Consider the following 13570-nt stretch of genomic DNA (forward strand, 5'->3'; position numbering starts at 1 on the left):
TCATTTGTGGAGAAAACCCATTCATTTCAAAAATTCTCAGAGGGTTCTGGGAGACAAAAGAACACACACTCCTAGTGTGCACAGTCCCCAGCACACAAGTGCCCATGTGCACCGCCCTACACAGCTCGCCAGCCCCGGCCGCTCTGTCTCCTGCAGGCGGCGGCTCCATCTCCCTCAGCTAGGAGCTGGGAAAACACGGACCCGGGAAGATACCCTCTGGCCTGCAAACGTTGGTGTTTAACAGGCTTGTGGTTCCCACATGTGTCTCATTCGCCCTACTCATTTCATGAACCACAACCAGCCTTAGTTTTGCAGCCAGGGCAAGGGGAGGTAATTTTCTCATTCTGAAAATTACAAAGAAAGTTATATAGAATCGTTTTATGCTGTGACTGGCCTGAGAATTCACCCGGGGCTATTTCCAAGGAGTACGCACTACAAGTTCCAACCTGGTTTCCACTTGGGTCCTGCCTATGTAGGTCATTCTAAGAAAAGGCAAGGAAACATTTTATTTCTTTGTTTTTTTAGCTTTTCCTCTTAAAGATCAGCATTTAGCTATTCCGTCTCTATAACTCCTGGCCAAGTCTTTCTTCTGCTTTCCAGACTCATATATTCAACTCTACGGTCTTTCTCCATCTGGATGCCCACAGGCCTCCCTTCCCCTCCTACGTCCCTGCCTAGCTCCTCTCCACAGAGATGAGGACTCTCTCATTCATATTTGTTTTCCTGTCTAACACATGTGTGCCTGGTCCATACTAGAGGTCTATGTTGCTAATGCACAAATAAATGTAACCAATTTCAAACCAGCTTTTTACTTAGCCATTATTTATTATTAGGTATTATTTTTTTAAATGTGACCTGAATTGTTGATAGAGTAATACAAACATAGCCTTGGAGCATTCTGTTTAATATCTTGTTCTGTTCATGGATTTTAATACCTCTTAAGACAATTTTTACTAAAACCATACCTAATAAGCAGAAAATAAGAACATGACCAGAAGTTTCTTAAATTTCTTATCTTGGGTCTACTTTATATACTTTATATAAAATGTATATATACTTTATATATATTTCTATCTTAGTTTCAAGTGTGGATCAGAGAACATTAGTTGTTGATATTCCCAGTTTCCAAAGTAGAGTGTTGTATGGGAGTGATTATGTATGGGAGCAGCATGCATTTTGAATTGCAAAAAAAGAGGTAACTAAAACTAAGTTTGAGATTGAAGAGGCCATTAAAGAACATGTCTGGAGAAAGGTGCTAGAAAACTAGGGCATTTCCCTCCCACTACCTGGGGAGAGTAAGGAGGCTACTTTCCCTCACCTCAAGTCAAGTGAGAGGAGCTTCTGCGTGTCTCCCCTGGAGTTGAGGGACCCAGCAAACTGGTAATTAAATCACACAGAAAAATAGTCTACAAGGGAGAAACTGGTTGAAGTGGCTGGTGACAGTGAAGAAAGAAAGCTTTATTGGAAATAAATTGTGATAATAAACATGAGAGTGGGAGCAAGGATGTATAAATATTTTTCATGAACCAGATGTTGGCCATAAAGGAGAGAACCAGGCTGGAACCATTTTAAATTTAGTCTAAGAGGGCTACATGAAAGGGTGATATGACTCTCCCAGGGGTGAAGGGGATGGACTACTACATGCCCTGGGGCTGGAGAAAAAATTTAAAATAACCAGCTGGAAGACAGAAGACCCACTGCCCATGTCACAGGAAGTTTACTCAGGTGTGCCCAATGGGGTGATTTTCAAAGAGATCCATAAAAATGTCCCCTAAGAAAGAACAGCTTTGAACAACCAATAAGACCAGAGAACCCCAATGTCAAACAAAGGTATTTCCTGCCTGTTCCCTCTCTTCCTTCCCCCTCACAACCCTGGAGGAAACAGAGGTAGCCAATGGGGTGGGTAGAGAGAAAAGTAACAATATGCAAGAACATGGACTTATTCTCTATGCCTGCCTGCCCCTGCAGACTTCAACCAGAGCAGGTCTAAGCTGGGGGAGGAGAGAAGCCTTAATTTGATATGAAGTATAAAGTTATGCTATGACATGGGACTTGAAACGAGAATGGGTTTTATGACAAAATGGACTAGAAGGCTTTTAACTTTCTGGGAATGCTTGAAAAAGTCATGGAACCTGCCAATATTTCATCCAAAGGGCAGCTAAGATCTACTCAGAACAGGTTTGAATGAGCAAAGAGAAAAGGGTGCACTTTTCAGTTTTATCATGCATCCTATGGATTCCTGTTATTTCCACAAATTATTACCATTGCAATCCAAAATTATGCTTTGAAAATCAAAATAGTTAATGTAGTAATGTAGTAATGTCAGGATACTTGAAATGTTTTTTCTGAAGAATGGTGATCACTTACATTACCCAAGGTTGCAGCTGTAAATTCTACATCTTACAGTTATGGAAGGAATTGATGACAATAGTTCCTTATTTTACTTGACTTTAAAATATATTTTTGTAATAATATAAGTTAATGCCCCCCAAATATTTTTCACTAAAACATTTTATCATGTAACCATGTTGAAAAATAATAATTTTTTTTTTTTACTATTTAATAGACATTATATTTACCAGTGGGCACAAGAACAAAATATATTATAAATTATCTTCTATGAGCAGATCTATAATTCAATAGGACAAAATAGATTCTCAACATATTATAGATAAAAAAAGTAGTAAACACTTTAGCTGATAATGGTGCTTGGTCTATAAATCATTATCTAGCACATGCTGAAAATATAAGGAACCCCTGAAGAAATAATTTTAAAATGGCATATAAGAAGGCTTGTTTGCTCATACTGTGACTAAACTTAGTCTCACCATCCACTTTGTCTGTCATATCCTCTTAAAGCAGAAAGCAGGCAGCCAGATCTAAAATCTGAGAAATATTTCAACATCATCCTAAAAAGAATAGAGTGCTGAATACAAAGTGTACTTCCAAATCACACCCTGGCATCAGTATGTCTGTGAGACAGAAACCAGGTAGAGGAGGAAGGAGAAACTCTTGACTTGGTCAGTCAGTTGACTGCCTTCCATTCACAGTGCACTGAGCATTTGCTGTTCCCACTTTCCTCACACCCTGGCACTTCTGTGTGCAGATCCTGACGGGACCTTTGTTTTTTCTGATGAATGGGCCTGTAGAAGCTCTTCCTTTTCTTTAAGGTTCTGAAAAGACTTAAATTTCTACAGACGAGGCGATGCAGAGTATATGCCAAGTTAAGAAGCCAGTCATTAGGAGTGAGTGGAAAACAGGCGAGGTGAGAACACACCCTACACTACTGCCCGCTAAGAGCCTGGGGAGGGATGTGGGGACTCCCCCATCATGTTTTGGGATTCTCCTTGGCTACATCTTCTCAGGTCACTGCCACAGGTCACCCTCCTGGTCAACTTTGCCTAAAGACCTCATCTCAGTACAGCCATCTGTCAACTACACTCCTTCTAGGTTTATGCCAACACAGTGCCACTCAGAACCGTTGGCCTTACATTGAACTCTCCTTTACTCCCATTGAAACATCTCAAGGCTTCTCAATTTGGACATGATTTGCGTTATTCATTTAGACTCTGTAACAACATCTTTTACAGTTTTAATCTGCCCTCCACTTTTACATTTACTCATAGCCCTAGTTGATAGGCCTCTGTTGGGAAATCATAGCCACGTATGTCCTTGAATTGATCACTTGCACAAAAACATATCCGCATCCACACGCACACTCTTTTCACAGGTGTACTAATAACAAATCAATTTAAGTACCACCCCAAATCCTGCCTTTTCCCTCCAGCCACCATCCCCCAACCCTGGCTCTGCTACTTCTCTTACTTTCTGCTGGGAACTACCTTAGCAAAGGTGGAAAAGCCAAGGGAATATCCATGCTCATCACCAATTGATAAGGAGCTTCCCTAGCTTCATAAGCAGCTTTCCAAAAGTTCCCAGGAGTTAATTCCTTTGATTTAAACCAATAAAATACAGAAGGGAGACAAGAACTATTAGATAAATGTCCATATGTCTGCAATAGATTCTTTGAAGCGTCACGGTTCCATACAGCTTCTCTGGAGACATTCTACACAACCTAACACCCACAGCTGTATCTTTTCTTGCAGTTCCATCATGTACCGCATGGATTTGCTCTTTTTCTTCCTTGCCTTCTTCTTCTTTCCCTCACTCTTGCTTCCCTGAGGTTGCACCTTCCAATAAACCATTAGCAGTTACCTTTTGTCATCTAAGAAATCTACGTAAAAAGAGTATAAAATAAAGTATTTGCCTTGGTCAATTTTTTTTATTATTTGACAGTTTTTTCTAATGTTTAATACCTGTCTCTCTTTTAAACGCTAAATGGAGGGCAATTTTAGCTTTTTATAGGGTTCACTTTATTTATAAATGTGTGTCCTGAAGATTTCAAGATATAATCATATTTTATCAATGTAGTATATATTTTTAATCATTAATAATTATTTTCTCAAGATGACCTAACATCCTTGAATCTGACTAAACAATAAAGTTAGTTGGAAGGTCAAGAGGAGGGTCTTCTGAGATAATCAGAATCAAATCTAGATTGAATTTGCTAGAGCTGATGTCACTTCATACTGTTGGATTTATGTGCATGAGGATTGAGCTGGACATTTCTCCTTTTTATGTTGTATTGAGCTGTTCTTTAAATTACAGAATTAAATGTTCAAAGAAGAAATCTTTGAGTTACAATGTCCCTGAATCAAATGCTGTAAAGATGAAGTAGCTTTGCTGTTATGTCTGTCAAAGCCATCTAGCTATACTTCACATTTGGTGCCTTTATATTTGTTCTTCTATTTCTATTTTGTTAAATAAAATGTTGGAACATATACCAAGAAACACAGATTGTCCATAGCAGCATGAGACTTGGACTGTGGTTGGAAATAATTTAAATGAAACATGAAAACTGAAGAAGTTTCCAACTTCCCAATTTAACTTTGTATAAATTATACCCCTCCTCAAAAATATTGTAACACAAGACTATTATATTAAGACATCTAAGTATCTAAACATATGATTGATAGATTATATTTGTGCAAAGGTTATATTTTTTAAAAAATAAAAATTAAATATCTCTTTTTAAAAAAATTACTAAATCTCACCAGAATAAAGTACCAAACATAGAAAAGTCCCCAGAACTTAATTCTTGCTTGAAAAAATTCTTACCTAAAATATAAATTATGCTCATAAAGAGAATTCTCACCCAAAATATATATCCTATGTCAGATAAAAGGCATTCAATGATAAAGATGTAAATAATCATGCAAATGCTTTTCCAGTTGGGCAACTAGAAATATTCATTTTATTCCACAGTTCTCCAAAATGCTGTGTTGCTTATCAAGTTTTAAAATAACTGCTTCCGTGTCCACATTTTGGCAGCCACAAACTGTGGCGTGACTAGAACTTTGCTCATGTTACTTTGGATTCACAGGCTGTGTCTAAATGCAGCCTCTGGGTTGGATTGCTGCATGCAGAATCTAGCCAAATTGGTGGCAGAGATCTTTATCAAATGTTAAGATATCAAAAAATCCAATTATTAAAGACATTTTAAATCTATAGACCCAGACAGAGTCTAGGCCAAGGCCCAACATACGCCACAGAATGACAGAAGACATTTGGAGGCTGATGCAACTTTTAGAGTTGGTAACAGATGACCCTGATTGGTTCTAAAAACCAGTCCTGACATAATCACACATTGCGCTACCAGAGAAGTTTCCTAAAGAAAATTATTGCCAGTCCTGGCCAGGTAACTTGGTTGGTTGGAGCATTGTCCCTTACACCAGAAGGTTGCAGGTATGATTCCCAGTCAGGGCACATACCTAGGTTGCTGGTTCGATCCCTGGTCAGGACAACTGATTGATGTTTCTCTGTCACTTAGATGTTCCTCTCTCTCTTTCTCTCTCTCTCCCTAAAACACAATCAATGGAAACGTATCCTCCAGTGAGAATTTTTTAAAATGAAAATTATCTCCAGTCCAATTATGATCTTCCTTATAGGGGCAAGACACCAACAGAGAAAACAGCAGATATACCAGTTGGAAAATGTAATGAATAATTTTACTCTTGTACATTTGAAGACTTAGATTAAATGAACAAATTTCTAGAAAACAGTAACTTACAGAAACGTACTCAAGAAGATATTAGCAACTTGAGTAGTCCCATAACCATAAAGAACATTAAAGTAGAGTTTAAACCTTCCCACAAAGAAAACAATGGGCCTAGATAATTTTATAGACAATTTCTACAAAACTTTAAGGAAACAAATAATTTCAATTTTATACAAGCTATTCTAGAGCACAGAAAAAGCAGGGAAGAGAGGACAACTCATTTTATAAAATGTTGATGCTAAAACCAAACAAGGACAGTAAGAAAAGGAAAATTACAGGCCAATCTCATTTGTGTACATAGATCCAAAAATCACAGACAAGATATTAGTAAACTTAATTGCTATTCAGTTTCTATCAAGAATACAAGGTTGAGACTTGTGGTTTTAGCTCTAAGATATAAAGAGCTTAGATGTTGTCACTTCCATCCTTACAACAAGAAAAAACTGGACAAACTGAAAATCAAAATATTTATTGGATCTATCAGGTGACTGAGGCTGCAAGACAAACTGCCACCCTAAACCTGAAGAGAGGCACATCCAGAAAGATATAGCAACCAAAGCCTCTTCACCAGAGCAGAATTTGCTGGAGCCATAAACTGAGAGGTACCAGTGAATGATAATTTTGACAATTGCTGAAAGCTAAGTGTGGATTAACGTGAGAGTGAGAAACTCCTGGGGCCACAGGCTTAGAATGGTACCCAGATTTTTATGGCCTTTCTTTCTTTTTTTTTTTTGGTAGTAAATTTTATTTTTTATTATTTTTTTAATGATTTCAGTATTTTTTTTTGTTTAAAATATTATAGATGTCCCTTTTTCTCCCCAATGACCCGTTCCACCCCGTCCCATCTCCCTCCCCAGTCTCCCTCCCCACCATTGTCCGTGTCCTTGGGTTGTGCATATATGCATATAAATTCTCTGGTTACTCTCTCCCCCTCCACCCATCCCCCTCCTCCATCCCTCTGACATTCGTCAGTCTCATCTATGCTTCCATGTCACTGAATCTATTCTGTTCATCAGTTTAGTAAGTTCTTTAGATTCCTTTCCAGGAACTTTAACAGGTTCTCACTTGAGGATCTGAGGATTGGAGGAAGATTCACCTGTTGCTTCAGCATGGGGAGGGGAAATCTACCCAGAGACAACTCCATTAAAAAGGCCTACTCTCCAGGGCCAAGGTCTTTTCTTTAGCTTAGTTCTGAAACCTGATCCCAGCTAGGGGGGAAAATCCTCCCTATCCCAGCCCACTCCAGCCCTTCTGTCTCATTCAGAGGGAAAAAACAAAAATCATAGTGAACAGGGGACAGGCGTTCAACGAAACAGATTTGGAAAGCTATAGCCCAGGAAGGGAGAAACAGGAAGGGTAATAAAACCCAACCACTAAAGGAGGGACAAAAACACCTGTGAAGGCCACAGCCCTAGACATAGTTTTCCTAAAAGACTGAGAGTTAATCAGAATATTATAGAATGCTCCTCTCCTGCCCCTACCACACACCAACAGGGCTTCAGGAAAGATACAGTGGATTACAGCTTAAAGAGCTACAAGACAGATTCTCTGAGAGGAGTAGTACATAGGGAAGCCCCGAAACAAAAAGAAGAGACAAAAACAAGGGTGCTGGAGGAATTTGAAGCCTCTAGAACTATAGCCACAACCCAACCCAACTCCTAGCAAGATTATCATAAATCCTTACACTAAAGCCCTATTAAAGCAGTTCCTATTACTTGATACAATATGCCCTGCTTACAACAAAGAAAATTAAAATATGCCAAAAGGCAAACCCAAAACCCCAAAACTACCCCCAATCTGAAGAGACAGAGCAATCATTAGAACCAGACTGAGACATGAGGAGGAGGGAGAGGGCTAAGAGGAGGCCATGACTCTCAGGCTTCCAGAATGAGCAACTGAATAGATGGTGATGTAAGTTAATATACAGAAAGAAGAACCAATTTGGGGGGTGGAGGTGGAGAGTTAGATAATGAGTTCAGTTTTGAACAAATTGGGTTTGTATACTAGAGTCATATCCAGGTGGCAATGCCCAATAGGTATGAAAGACATCAGAGACAGTCAAAGAGCAAAAAAAGTAGTTTCCATAGTAAAGAAAAAAATCAGAATACAGTCTGATATTGTTAGGAAAGGGTTAGTGTCAATAATTATGATGGTCAGAGGCACTTCCTGGAAAATGTGCTGCCTGGGAGGAAAAAAGTTAAGAAAAACCACTGCTAAATTTTAGTCTTAATTAATAATACTGTATTATACATTTGAAAAATTGCTAAGAGAGTTGATATTAAAAGTTCTCATCCCAAGAAAAAAGAATTTGTAACAATGTATGGGGATGAACACTAACTAGATTTATTGGGATCATTTCACATATCAAATTTCATGACGTTGTACACCTGAAACTAACTGTGTCATATGTCAATTATATCTCAATTTTTAAAAAATAAAACAAAATTGCAATTACTGGTGTCAAAATAATGACATCTAAATGAGTTGAGAAGCCAAATTTGTAAAGACATACTTTTAAAATCTAAATTATTATGCCTACCCTTTCTGATGCCAATGAACATTTCTCTTTATTAGTTATTTATAGATAGAATACATAAAACATTGTTAGAGTGGGTAATCTAAAGTCTCCTTGTGTTTATGTTCTTCCTATAAACCAGACCAATCCAAACAACAACAACAGCAACCCCAGATCTAATGGAAAAGTACAGGGGTGATTAAACAACCCTACCGTGGTGGCCCCGGCACTTGAAACCCCTCCATAAACTCCTGATGAGCTAGAGTAACAAAAATCAAATGAATGCTGGAAGCTGCTCTAGCTTTTCAGATTTCAGAGTAACATATAAGAAAAGTCTATATATTCCTAGAGATGCATAAAGAGACTTAATAAATATGACAAAGAACATGAGAAAGCCGTCAAAGTTTCAAAAATGGGCTTTTAAATAAAGCAATTATAGAACTGATATATGTAGTAGGATTCTGGGTTTTCTTGCTTTGACTTTTTCTATGTCTCCAAAAAGCACTATACTTTTAAATGTTCTAGGCAATTTCCTTGGCACCTTTTGACATTAGCTATTGTCTTTTCTAATTCCCTAAATTCTCTCTCCTTTCAAAATTTACACTTGTCGCTGCTCTCTCTATTGTTTCCTCTGCAATGTGCAGAGGAGGAAAGACTCCAAACACAGAAAGACCTAAAGGGGTGACTGTGTCACTACACACAGTACATTGCGCTCTATTTTCCTTCAGTTACAGAGTCTCCTTAAGAAACAACTCAAAACAGTTATGCTTCATTTATACAATAAAAATAGCTTACTGTATTAAGCTGCTACATGTGTTGGTAAAGGGTATTGGTTTTTCACTAGTATTTTTTTTTTTGAACACACATCTCTGATATTAAAAATCAGCTTTTTTTACTTTTCTCATTTACTTTCCTAAATAGTATCAGTTAATTTCTAGTAGCTAAAAGATCTGGGATTTAGGAAACCAAGTGCTGTTATTTCACTTCTTGGGCTTCTCTAAAAGCTTAAAGTTCAAAAACATAACAGCCTTAGCTAATGGAAGCTGTCCTTTGATGCAAACATCTATTTTAACACTTCAGATTAACAGGCATCATGTTTATACACTTATACCTTCCTAGATTAGAATATACCCTATGATATATACATTCAAATTAGATATTCAAATGAGTAGTTTTATAGTTTTGCCTACTTTACCATGAATAATTTTAAATGACATAACTATGCTTAAATGGCTGTATTTGAAGGTTAAGCTGCCACATGACAATCTCTTTGTCATATTCTCATAATAATTGACAGATTCGAATGTTATTCAGTGTATTAACCTTTGCTGGAATAATCCTAAACCCTGCTGATTTTGTTTTCCATAATATTTTAGTGACTCTCAACCTACCACACTTTTGTAAATGGGTGTACATAAAGGTCACACCCTTCCATGAAAAGCTTGTGATGCATTTGCAATACAGAAAGACTAAACAGCAAGGATAAAGAGGAAACTGGGGGGAATGGTCAGGAAAACAGCTCTATTTTCAGCAAAGTGATCAGAGCTGCAGTGCTATTTGCTTCAGGTCTCTACCTATCGCTACCTGTCGATTCTCAAGGTCTTGTCTGATCTCTTCCCAGAATTTACTGTAGGATAATCATCTATCCCTGAGCAGATTGGGCCTGAGAACTGTCACCAAATATTGATAATCACCTCTGTTAATTATTAAGGCAATGTATTCACTTTCTATAACAACTAAATTAGTGATTTAAAACAACACAAATGGATTCTGTCATAGTTCTGGGAGTCAGAAGTCCAAATGAGTTTCACTGGGCTAAAATTAAGGTGTCAGCAGAACTGTGTTCCTTCTGGAGGCTGTAGGGAAAAAATCCATTTCCTTGCCTTTTTCAGCTCTGCCTTAGTCCATTTGTACTGCTATAACAAAATACTACAGACTAGATAGCTTATAAAGAACACAAATTTATTCCTCACAGTTCTGAAGACTGGAAGTCCAAGATCAGGGTGACAGCATGGTCAGGTGAGGGCTCCCTTCTGAGTCGCAGGCTTACTGTTTCCTCACACAGCCAGAGGGCTGAGGGAGCTCTGTGGGATCTCTTTAATGAGGCTCCACCCTCATGACCTAATCACCAGCCAAAGACCCTACCTCCTAATACCATCACATTCGCCATTAGGTCTTGAACATATGAATTTTGAGGGGACACAATCAAGTTGTAGCAAGCTCCTAGAGACCACTCACTCTCCTCGCTTCATGGCCCTTCCTCTGTCTTCAAAGCCAGCAACTTTTAGTTCTCCCTCCTGCTGTTGCCTCTCTGGTTCTCTCTTCCCATTCCTTCTTCCACTCTTAAGGAGGCATGTGATTACATTGGGCCCACCTGGGTAACCCAGCTTGTCCCTCCACCTTAAGGTAAGCAGATTAACAGCATTAATTCTATGGGCAACCCCAATTCCTTTTTGCCATGTAACTGCACATACTCAGAGGTTCTTTGAATTAGGACCTGAACATTTTTGGAGAGCCATTATCCTGCCTACCACAGGCAGTAAATTATTACCTAGCATTATTTTTTACAAGTGCTATGATGCTTCCTCAAAATGCAGTATAAGTCCCAAGGGACACCCAACTCTGGCACCCCTCTTACTCATTAACAACTCCACAGAGATATGCACCCCTGAGGAGGACCCCTTAGCTACCACTAAAACAGTAGGCCAGACTCTCCCACTCACAACTTTGCTAGGAAGCTTTCCCCACAGGTACCTCAGCAGTGTGAGCTGGCACTAAATCACCTGAAAAGAACAGAATAGGGGTGGGGAAAGGGGCGGCTGTATCACAAAGCTTGGAGGCCAAGGCAAAAGATCTTTAGGAAGAGGCAGAGCTCAGTGCTTGTGTCTCCCAGTAACTTATGTCTTGGAACTCTGAACATCCTCAATGCCTGTTTTCAGAAGCTGCCTGCAAACTGGTGACTATCCCAACAAAAAATGTCTGAAATCCCCCTATATTAGTTAGGGTAAAATCTAAATCAATATCATAGCTTCTTTCTAACAGTTAGATAGAGATTTAAATCTCTCTGACATAACAGTCCACCCAATCTCAGCTGATGGGGCAGCTCTGAGCACAAATACCATTCATCAGCCCAGATTCCTTTCATCCTGATGTTGCTGCACCATCATTGTCCTCATCTGCATGGTCAACAGTGGGGTTACCTCCAAATCTGTTTCCATCCCATAAAAATAAAAAACAGGGGAAGTTTAAGGTGAATAACTTTTTCAGCAAGCTAGGCAGTGATTGCACTAATCACTTCCCCTCACATTCAGAACTTAATGACATGGACACACCTAGCTGCAAGGGAGGCTGGGAAATGTAGTATCTAGTTAGACTGTTTTCAATATTTATTTATGGTCCACTTTATTCTGGTTGATTGTTTATAACCAAACAAAGCAACTGGGGCTAAAAGTAGCTAAGTCACTTGCTGAGGATTACCCAGAATAGCTGGGGCAGAAACCCATCTCACTGGCCCCAAACCTGTGGTTTTTCCACAGCACTGTGCTGTCCCAGAGCCACACATACTACCTTGCTTTGCAGAACTTGTTTTTTGGGATTTTGAAAAACATCAAGATTGGATCTGCCTCTTTTATGAGTTCTTCATTTCCTTATCTAAACATTCCTTCTACACTCTCTTTGCTTTCACCGGCCAACACATAGTCTTGAAATTTACTTATCATTTGTCATATGCATTCAGTAAAGTTCTGTGTACATTTATAAAGTAAACCCCTTAATTTTAAATGCAGACAATAGATAATTTTATTTTTCTCTTATTTTCAAAGCACTTAATTCAAGTTCAATTCACTTTTTCTTTTGCTGCTTTTAAAGTAGTTTGATTTCTTTCTCCACGGTGGCCCACCTGGATGAAAGGAGTTGCTCTCTGAAGGCAACAGGCATGGAGGCTGAGAGTTAATGATTAGACCCACATCCTTGCACAAAAGGAGACTAAATCAGAACACGGTTAACCAGAGGAGGCTGAAGAAAATTAATAGGTGGTGGAAAACCTTAATTTTTTTACAAAAATAAAAGTTTACTGAAGAACAAAGCCCTTTGAATTTCTGAGTGGGAGGAGACAGAGTATTCTGTTCATTCCTTTCTTTACTAAAGTATTCATTTGTCCTTTCTCTGCTGCTTCATAACCATTTATATTCACTTTCACAAGCTTTCAGTTCCAATTTAGAAGGTAGCTCCTCAAAGACAGAGTGATGATCTTCAATTCCCTCCTCATCCTTCCACAGCACTTAGCATGCCACTGGCGTTTAAAAAATGTTTTTGGAACTCAAATGTAAGAGGTATGAGTAAAAAACTTTGAACAATATATATTTTTTTTATTTTTTCTAGAGCCCAAATGGAAAATGACCATCTGTTGATTATAAATCTGAGGATAAGCTCCACCAAGGATGTCAATGTGTGCTCACTGACTATCTGGGCATCAAAGAGCCTCCATACTGTGGTTTCCTTCTCAGGTGCTTAAAACAGTAGCTCCTACCACCACCCCATAAGAAGGCCAATAACAGTGTATGTCCTTGTAAGCCTAAAGTGCTTTCTCTCAAAGCTGCATATCTTGTCAGAGTTGTTTGCCCACATCACTGCAATCTGTGTGCAGGGAAGCCTGAAACAAGTCCATGTTTGGAAAGTAATAGAAAGTACAAGAGGTTCTGAAATTCATAAGCCTGGGAGAACAATGATTCAGAGAGAAGCTGCTCTTCCCAGTTCTTCCAAGTTGAAAAGCACTCAAAGCATTAGAGCAGTGGCTGCTTGCCTAGGCTGCTTCTTATTGACCTGACTTGACCTTGTATCTCAAGTTTGAATTGGGCCTCCAACTAGAACAGGAAACCACAGCCTCTCTCCCATGACCAACTTTGACCTATACATCTCTCCTCCTCCTTGCAGAAGTA

Source organism: Miniopterus natalensis, chromosome 3 (assembly GCF_054644295.1).
Source record: "Miniopterus natalensis isolate mMinNat1 chromosome 3, mMinNat1.hap1, whole genome shotgun sequence".
Taxonomy (NCBI): Eukaryota; Metazoa; Chordata; class Mammalia; order Chiroptera; family Miniopteridae; genus Miniopterus; species Miniopterus natalensis.